At 37.4% G+C, this 10,158-nt stretch overlaps 1 non-coding gene across 1 annotated transcript; it reads right to left on the reverse strand.

The window, feature by feature from the left end:
• Nucleotides 1–5,765: 5,765 nt before the first annotated feature.
• Nucleotides 5,766–5,873, reverse strand: LOC130958619 (small nucleolar RNA R71). The gene has a single exon (XR_009077732.1). It is a non-coding gene; the product is annotated as a small nucleolar RNA R71 (small nucleolar RNA).
• Nucleotides 5,874–10,158: the final 4,285 nt, after the last annotated feature.

Consider the following 10,158-nt stretch of genomic DNA (forward strand, 5'->3'; position numbering starts at 1 on the left):
ACAATTGATAAGGATAACTGGGATAGGACTTCCAGTTTTCATACATTGCCAAGAGTTTTATTAGTTATTAATTTATTAATTCTTGCAATCTATTTCTCTTGCCCAAAACCTTTTACAAACCCCAAACACTGTTTTTTCCATAACCAATAATAAATCATACTTCCCTGCAATTCCTTGAGAAGACGACCCGAGGTTTGAATACTTCGGTTTATAAATTTATTGGGTTTTGTTACTTGTGACAACCAAAACGTTTGTATGAAGAAATTTTCTGTTGGTTTAGAATCTATACTCACAACGCGACTATATTTTTGTAAAATTCTTTACTAGCAAAAAATCCTAACGTCAAAATGGCACCGTTGCTGGGAAATTGCAAACGTGTGCCTTATTATTGGTTATTGTAAATAATTTTCAAAAAAAAATTTTAGATTTTAAAAATTTTTTTATCTTATCTTATCCTTTTTCAAAAATCATATCTTTTTCAAAATCCTATCTTATTTTTTTTCAAAAATTATATCTTTTTCAAAATATTTTCTTTTTGTTAGTTTTTGTTTTTATTTTCTCTCACTACTATGAACTCTTACCCCTTTGGCTATGAGTCTGGTTACAACTATGTTGTAGGAAGAGGAAGCTATAACAGGAATATGCATCAAGGTCAAAGTAATCAAAGATGGACGGAGCCCAGAGGATCTGATCAACCTTTTAGGCAACAACACCCTCCTAGATATCACAGACAAAGACCATTCTACAATGCATACCAAGCTGATAGATATGGTGGACCACCTAGTAGCTATCAACAACCACCACCATATGCCTATGAACACCCTCCTCAACATGACTTTGGACCACCATACTCACAAGCCACTTACCACCACTCACCTCCATATGACCCTAACCCGTATCCACCATACCAACTACCTTATCCACCTTATGAACCATACATAAAACCACCTTCCTACCCTGAACCCTTTCTCCCAACAAATGAACCCTTCTATCCACCCCAAACCTCCTTGGAGAAAGCATTTATCGATCTAAACTCTACTATACAATCCCTCGCCGCCCAAATCGGACCACTGAATACCTTCAATATTCAACCCTCAAGCTCTAATGCACTTCCATCTCAACTGCATAATAATCCACCCATCCCATCACCACCATCCATGGAAGAGCACCCACATCTATCAATCCAAGAGCAAAATGATCTCAATTATGCTATTGATATGGAACAAGAGAGAGAGGATCGTCTTCGCGAATCCATACTTCATAAGGAGCTAGAGGAGGCACTAAAGGTGAAGGTAGAAGAGACCCTTGAAGGTGAAGGAGTAATTGAAGGGAGTTGTCATGGAAAGGTAATCATCAAGAAGGAACAAGAGTCAAGGGATCATTTCAAGGAAACAGTAGATCAATTTCATGCAACCCTTCATCAACTGGAGCAAGCAATAAATCATTTATCTTCCAGACGTTCAAACATCCAACATACTCCCATGGCCCCATGTGGAGAATCCAATGAAGAACGTAGCATGAGGGAGACACTAGAGACTCTAGTGGACAATAAGGAGCATGACTTTGTACTGGAAAAAGTGGAGGAAGCCATAATAGTTGCAGAAGAAGAAGTGGTTGCAGACTTAGGAGAAGCGGAACCTCCATGGGAAAGTCAAGTTATAGAGCCTCCTTCCAAGGCGATTGAAATTGATGCTGAAGAGGGTGTACAACCTCCAAGGCATATCATGGTTGAAGACTTGGAAGAGGTTGATCAAGAGATGGAGTTTAAAGAAGAAGAAACACAACCTCCCATGCCCTTGGTAAATAATGAAGAAAAGATTAAATTGGAAGAAAGCTACCAAGAGGAAGAGGTTGAAATTAAAGAAGCTTACAAAGAGGTGGAAGTTGACAGAGAAGAGCACAAAGGAGTGGAGCTTGCAAATTCATTAGAAATATCTCTCCCAAGACCATTAACGTCTAGCACAACGTTCAAGTGGGTAAAATTCCTATCCTTATCCTTTACTTTCCCACTTGAATATGGGCTACTGGGGACGGATGGTCAACTTAGAGCTCTTTGTGGCATTAAGAGTAAGAGGAAGATGGTCAGTGGTAAGAATTGTCCTGCAAAGTTCATTATGGTTGGAAGCTTTAAGTTTAAACGCAAAGGTTGGTATAGAGCTCAATTGAATAGGTCTAGGAAGTTGCTTGGACGCTTCAGTGGGAATTCTAAAGCTAAACCACTGATGAGCGGATAATTTATACGCTTTTTGCATTGTTTTTAGTATGTTTTTAGTTTGTTTTAGTTAGTTTTTATTATATTTTTATTAGTTTTTAGTTAAAATTCACTTTTCTGGACTTTACTATGAGTTTGTGTATTTTTCTGTGATTTCAGGTATTTTGTGGCTGAAATTGAGGGACCTGAGCAAAAATCTGATTCAGAGGCTGAAAAGGACTGCAGATGCTGTTGGATTCTGACCTCCCTACACTCGAAGTGGATTTTCCAGAGCTACAGATACCCAATTGGCGCGCTCTCCATCGCGTTGGAAAGTAGACATCCTGGGCTTTCCAGCAATGTATAATAGTCCATACTTTTTCCGAGATTTGATAGTCAAAACCGGCATTCCAAATCAGCTCAAAACTGCCCGGCGTTAAACGCTGGAACTGGCACAAGAATGGGAGTTAAACGCCCAAACTGGCACAAAAGCTGGCGTTTAACTCCAAGAAAAGTCTCTACACATGAAAGCTTCAATGCTCAGCCCAAGCACATACCAAGTGGGCCCGGAAGTGGATTTTTATGTCATTTACTCATTTCTGTAAACACTAGGCTACTAGTTCTCTACAAATAGGACCTTTTGCTATTGTATTTTCATCTTTGGATCTTTGATCATCTTTAGATCTTTGAATTTTTTGATCACGTTTTGGGGGCTGGCCTCACGGCCATGCCTAGACCTTGTTCTTATGTATTTTCAATGGTGGAGTTTCTACACACCATAGATTAAGGTGTGGAGCTCTGCTGTACCTCGAGTATTAATGCAATTACTATTGTTCTTCTATTCAATTCAGCTTATTCTTGTTCTAAGATATTCATTCGCACCCAAGAACATGATGAATGTGATGATTATGTGACGCTCATCACCATTCTCACTTATGAACAAGTGCCTGACAACCACTCCCGTTCTACAAGCAAACAAGGCTTGAATGTCTATCTCTTGGATTCCTTAATCAGAATCTTCGTGGTATAAGCTAGAATTGATGGCGGCATTCAAGAGAATCCAGAAGGTCTAAACCTTGTCTGTGGTATTCTGAGTAGGATTCAATGATTGAATGACTGTGACGAGCTTCAAAATCCTGAAGGCTGGGCGTTAGTGACAGACGCAAAAGAATCAATGGATTCTATTCCAACCTGATTGAGAACCGACAGATGATTAGCCGTGCTGTGACAGAGCGCGTTGAACATTTTCACTGAGAGGACGGGACTGTAGCCACTGACAATGGTGATGCCCAACATACAGCTTGCCATGGAAAGGAGTAAGAAGGATTGGATGAAGACAGTAGGAAAGCAGAGTGACGGAAGGGACAAAGCATCTCCATACGCTTATCTGAAATTCTCACCAATGAATTACATAAGTATCTCTATCCTTATTTTATGCTTTTTTTCATAAATCATCTATAACCATTTGAATCTGCCTAACTGAGATCTACAATATGACCATAGCTTGCTTCATACCAACATTCTCCGTGGGATCGACCCTTACTCGCGTAAGGTTTATTACTTGGACGACCCAGTGCACTTGCCAGTTAGTTGTGCGAAGTTGTGAAATTATGTTTAGACCATGGTATTGAGCACCAAATTTTTGGAGCCATTACCGGGGATTGTTTGAGTTGTGAAAAGTAGAGATCACAATTTCGTGCACCAAGTTTTTGGCGCCGTTGCCGGGGATTGTCTTGAGTTTGGACAACTGACGGTTCATCTTGTTGCTTAGCTTAGGTTTTTTTCTTCAGAGTTCTTAAGAATGAATTCTAGTGTTTCAAGGTGATGTTCTTATCATCACCAAAGCTGATTGATTCTCATCAATTTAGCTCTTGAATGTAATATCCTGCTGAAGCTTGGCTAGCCATGTCTAATTCCTTTAGACTAAAGCTTTAGACTAACATTGCATGATTCCTGGAATTCTCATTAAGAATTTTGATATCCTTATTTTCTTTTTCACTCAATTTTCGAAAAAAATCCAAAAAAAATTACAAAATCATAAAAACCAAAAATATTTTATGTTTCTTGTTGAGTCTAGTATCTCATTTTAAGTTTGGTGTCAATTGCATGTTTCTGTTTTTCTTGCATTTTTCGAATTCATGCATGTGTCTTCATTAATCTTCAAGTTGTTCTTGATAATTCCCTTGTTCTGATCTTTAAATTCTCTTGACTTGAGTGTTTTGTTGTTTCTTATATGCATTCTCAATTTGTTAGTGTCAGTAGTATACAAACATTCTAAGTTTGGTGTCTTGCATGCATTGTTTATTTGATTTTAGTTACATTTTGATTATTCCTCATTATTAAAAATCCAAAAATTTTTTTAATTTGTGTCTTTTCAAGTCAATAATACAGAGAATTGAAGATTCAGAACGTACAGCAGAGGAATTACACAGAAAAAGCTGGGCGTTCAAAACGCCTAGTAAAGAAGGAAAACTGGCGTTTAAACGCCAGCCAGGGTGCCTGGCTGGGCGTTTAATGCCCAAAAGGGTAGTGTTTTGGGTGTTAAACGCCAGAATGGATACCATTCTAGGCGTTTAACGCCAGGATGGCACAAGAGGGAAGATTCTGTTTTTAATTCAAATTTTTTTTCAAGTTTTCAAAATTTTTCAAAATCAAATCTTTTTTAAAATCATATCTTCTCAATCAATTTTTTTTCAAAATAGTTTTCAATCATATCTTTGTAATTTCTAATTTCAAAATCTTTTTCAAAAATCACTTGATTTCTTTGCCACTCTTAGTTTTCGAAAATCAATTAGTATTTTTCAAAATGTTTTTAAAATCTTTTTAATTTATTTTCGAAAAATTCTTCCCCTCTTCTCACATCCTTCTATTTATGGACAAACACTCCTCCTCAATGCACAATTCGAACTCTATCTTACTTGATAAGTTCGAATTCTGCTACCTCTTCCTTCTTCTTTTCCTCTGACACCTCAAGAAATCTCTATACTGTGACATAGAGGATTCCATATTTTCTTGTTCTCTTCTCTTTCATATGAGCAGGAGCAAAGACAAAAGCATTCTTGTTGAGGCTGACCCTGAACCTGAAAGGACCTTGAAGCGAAAGCTAAGAGAAGCTAAAGCACAACTCTCTCTAGAAGGCCTAACAGAGCTCTTCAAAGAAGAAGAAACCATGGCAGCCGAAAACAACAACAATGGCAACAATGCAAGGAAGGTGCTGGGTGACTTTACTGCACCTACTCCCAACTTCTATGGGAGAAGCATCTCTATCCCTGCCATTGGAGCAAACAACTTTGAGCTTAAGCCTCAATTAGTTTCTCTAATGCAACAGAATTGCAAGTTCCATGGACTTCCATTGGAAGATCCTCATCAGTTTTTAGCTGAATTCTTGCAAATCTGTGACACTGTTAAGACTAATGGGGTTGACCCTGAGGTCTACAGACTTATGCTATTCCCTTTTGCTGTAAGAGATAGAGCTAGGATATGGTTGGACTCACAACCTAAAGAAAGCCTGAACTCTTGGGAAAAGCTAATCAATGCCTTCTTGGCAAAGTTCTTTCCACCTCAAAAATTGAGTAAGCTTAGAGTGGAAGTCCAAACCTTCAGACAGAAGGAAGGTGAATCCCTCTATGAAGCTTGGGAAAGATACAAACAATTAATCAGAAAGTGTCCTTCTGACATGCTTTCTGAATGGAGCGTCATTGGACAGCTTTGCTGGAGGATCTCTTCATCTGAAGAAGACACCTGCAGAAGCTCAAGAACTCATTGAAATGGTTGTAAATAACCAATTCATGTACACTTCTGAAAGGAATCCTGTGAACAATGGGATGAATCAGAAGAAAGGAGTTCTTGAGATTGATACTCTGAAAGCCATACTGGCTCAGAACAAAATATTGACTCAGCAAGTCAATTTGATTTCTCAAAGTCTGTCTGGAATGCAAGCTGTACTAAGGATGCTTCATCTGAAGAAGAGGCTTATGATCCTGAGAACCCTTCAATGGAAGAGGTAAATTACATGGGAGAACTCTATGGAAACACCTATAATCCTTCATGGAGAAATCATCCAAATCTCTTATGGAAGGATCAACAGAGACCTCAACAAGGTTTCAACAACAATAATGGTGGAAGAAACAGGTTTAGCAATGGCAAGCCTTTTCCATCATCTTCTCAGCAACAGATAGAGAATTCTAAGCAGAGCCACTCTGACTTAGCAACCATGGTCTCTGATCTAATCAAAACCACTCAAAGTTTCATGACTGAAACAAGGTCCTCCATTAGGAATTTAGAGGCACAAGTGGGACAGCTGAGCAAGAAAATTACTGAACTCCCTCCTAGTACTCTTCCAAGCAATACAGAAGAGAATCCAAAAGGAGAATGCAAGGCCATTAACATGACCCACATGGCCAAACTTGGAGAGGAGGAAGAGGTAGTGAGCGCCACTGAGGAAGACCTCAATGGACATCCACTGGCCTCCAATGAGTTTCCTAATGAGGAACCATGGGAATCTGAGGCTCATAATGAGACCATAGAGATTCCATTGGATTTACTTCTGCCATTTATGAGCTTTGATGAGTATTCTTCCTCTGAAGAGGATGAAGATGTCACTGAAGAGCAAGTTGCCAAGTACCTTGGAGCAATCATGAAGTTAAATGACAAGTTATTTGGTAATGAGACTTGGGAGGATGAACCCCCTTTGCTCACCAAAGAACTTGATGACTTGTCTAGGCAGAAATTACCTCAAAAGAGACAGGTGATGAGCGGATAATTTATACGCTTTTTGGCATTGTTTTTAGGTAGTTTTTAGTAAGTTCAAGCTACTTTTAGGGATGTTTTCATTAGTTTTTATGTTAAATTCACATTTCTGGACTTTACTATGAGTTTGTGTGTTTTTCTGTGATTTCAGGTAAAATCTGGCTGAAATTGAGGGATTTGAGCAAAACTCTGAAAAAGGCTGACAAAAGGACTGCTGATGCTGTTGGAATCTGACCTCCCTGCACTCGAAATGGATTTTCTGGAGCTACAGAACTCCAATTGGCGCGCCCTCAACGGCGTTGGAAAGTAGACATCCAGGGCTTTCCAGCAATATATAATAGTTTATACTTTATTCGGAAATTGACGACGTAACTTGGCGTTGAACGCCAAGTACATGCTGCTGTCTGGAGTTAAACGCCAGAAAAACGTCATGATCCAGAGTTGAACGCCCAAAACACGTCATAACTCGGAGTTCAACTCCGGATCATGACGTTTTTCTGGCGTTTAACTCCAGACAGCAGCATGTACTTGGCGTTCAACGCCAAGTTACGTCGTCAATTTCCGAATAAAGTATGGACTATTATATATTGCTGGAAAGCCCTGGATGTCTACTTTCCAACGCCGTTGAGAGCGCGCCAATTGGAGTTCTGTAGCTCCAGAAAATCCATTTCGAGTGCAGGGAGGTCAGATTCCAACAGCATCAGCAGTCCTTTTGTCAGCCTTTTTCAGAGTTTTGCTCAAATCCCTCAATTTCAGCCAGATTTTACCTGAAATCACAGAAAAACACACAAACTCATAGTAAAGTCCAGAAATGTGAATTTAACATAAAAACTAATGAAAAGATCCCTAAAAGTAGCTTGAACTTACTAAAAACTACCTAAAAATAATGCCAAAAAGCGTATAAATTATCCGCTCATCACAACACCAAACTTAAATTGTTGCTTGTCCCCAAGCAACTGAAAATCAAATAGGATAAAAAGAAGAGAATATACTATAAATTCAGAATATCAATGAATATAATTCTAATTAAATGAGCGGGACTTGTAGCTTTTTGCTTCTGAACAGTTTTGGCATCTCACTTTTTCCTTTGAAGTTTAGAATGATTGGCTTCTCTAGGAACTTAGACTTTCGGATAGTGTTATTGACTTTCCTAGTTAAGCATGTTGATTCTTGAACACAGCTACTTATGAGTCTTGGCCGTGGCCCTAAGCACTTTGTTTTCCAGTATTACCACCAGATACATAAATGCCACAGACACATAACTGGGTGAACCTTTTCAGATTGTGACTCAGCTTTGCTAGAGTCCCCAGTTAGTGGTGTCCAGAGCTCTTAAGCACACTCTTTTGCTTTGGATCATGACTTTAACCACTTAGTCTCAAGCTTTTTGCTTGGACCTTCATGACACAAGCACATGGTTAGGGACAGCTTGATTTAGCCGCTTAGGCCTGGATTTTATTTCCTTGGGCCCTCCTATCCATTGATGCTCAAAGCCTTGGATCCTTTTTACCCTTGCCTTTTGGTTTTAAGGGCTATTGGCTTTTTCTACTGCTCCTTCTTTTTCTACATACTCTTTTTTTTTTTTTCGAATGCTTCTTCTTTTTCACTGCTTTTTCTTGCTTCAAGAATCAATTTCATGATTTTTCATATCCTCAATAACATTTCTCTTTGTTTATCATTCTTTCAAGAGCCAACAATTTTAACATTCATAAACAACAAGATCAAAAGACATATGCACTGTTCAAGCATTCATTCAGAAAACAAAAAGTATTGTCACCACATCAATATAATTAAACTAAATTCAAGAGCTATTTTCGAAATTTATGTACTTCTTGTTCTTTTGAATTAAAACATTTTTCTTTTAAGAGAAGTGAAGGATTAATGGAATTTATTCATAGCTTTAAGGCATGGTTACATACTAATGATCATGAAATAAAGACACAAAACATAGATAAACACAGCATTTAAAAACCGAAAAGCAGAAAGAAATAAGAACAAGGAATGAATCCACCTGAGTGAGGGTGGCGCCTTCTTGAAGGTCCAATGGTGCTCTTTGAGCTCCTCTATGTCTCTTCCTTGCTTCTTTTGAATGATTCCTAGTAATTTTGGTGTTCCTCCCCTTAGTTGTTTCCAATATTTGTGTGGAGGACAACTTATTCCCTGAGGTATCTCAGGAATCTCTTGATTTGCAGCCACATGTTCTACCACTGAGCTATGACGGCTTATATTAGTCTTTCCATCTCCCATGACTCAGAGGTGGAAGCTTTTTTTGTCTTCCCTTTGAGGTTTCTCTGGCTTTAGGTGCCATTAATGGTAATGGAAAAGCAAAAAGCTATGCTTTTACCACACCAAACTTAAAATATTGCTCGCCAGTTTTTTTTTTTTTTTGCAAGCCTTTTTCCTTGTTCCTGCTCATATAGGGAAGAAGAGAACAAGAAAAGAAAGAGGAATCCTCTATGTCACAGTAAAGAGGTTCCTTATTGTTAGTAGAAGAAGAAAGGAATAAAAGTGGAGAATCCAATCACAATGGTGAGGATAGAGGCAGTGATTGGAGATGAAGAGAGGTGAAGAGAAATGTTTATAAATAAAATAAATAGAAAGAGATGAGGGGGAGAGAAATTCGAAAATAATTTTGAAAAATGGGTTAGTAATTTTCGAAAATTAAAGATAAGATATAATTAAAATTAAAATTTAAAACAATTAATTAATTAAAAAGAATTTTTGAAAAAGAGGGAGGTATTTTCGAAAATTAGAGAGGGAAAAGTAGTTAGGTGGTTTTGAAAAAGATAAGAAACAAACAAAAAATTAATTAGTTAGTTGAAAAAGATATTAAAATCAAATTTGAAAAGATAAGAGGATAAGAAGTTAGAAAAGATATTTAAAAATTTTTTTGAAAAAGATAAAATTTTTGAAAAAAAATATGATATAAAAGATATGATTTAAAAAGATATGGTTTTGAAAAGATAAGATTGAAATTAGTTTTGAAACAGATTTGAATTTTAAAATCACAATTAATGACTTGACTCACAAGAAATCACAAGATATGATTCTAGAACTTAAAATTTGAATCTTTCTTAACAAGAAAGTAACAAACTTGAAATTTTTGAATCAAAACATTAATTTTTGATGCAATTTTCGAAAATATGATGTAAAGATAAGAAAAAGATTTTGAAAATATTTTGAAAAAGATTTTTGAAATTTTCGAAAATGATGAAAAAAAT

The sequence above is a fragment of the Arachis stenosperma genome, chromosome 10, assembly GCF_014773155.1.
Source record: "Arachis stenosperma cultivar V10309 chromosome 10, arast.V10309.gnm1.PFL2, whole genome shotgun sequence".
Lineage (NCBI taxonomy): Eukaryota > Viridiplantae > Streptophyta > Magnoliopsida > Fabales > Fabaceae > Arachis > Arachis stenosperma.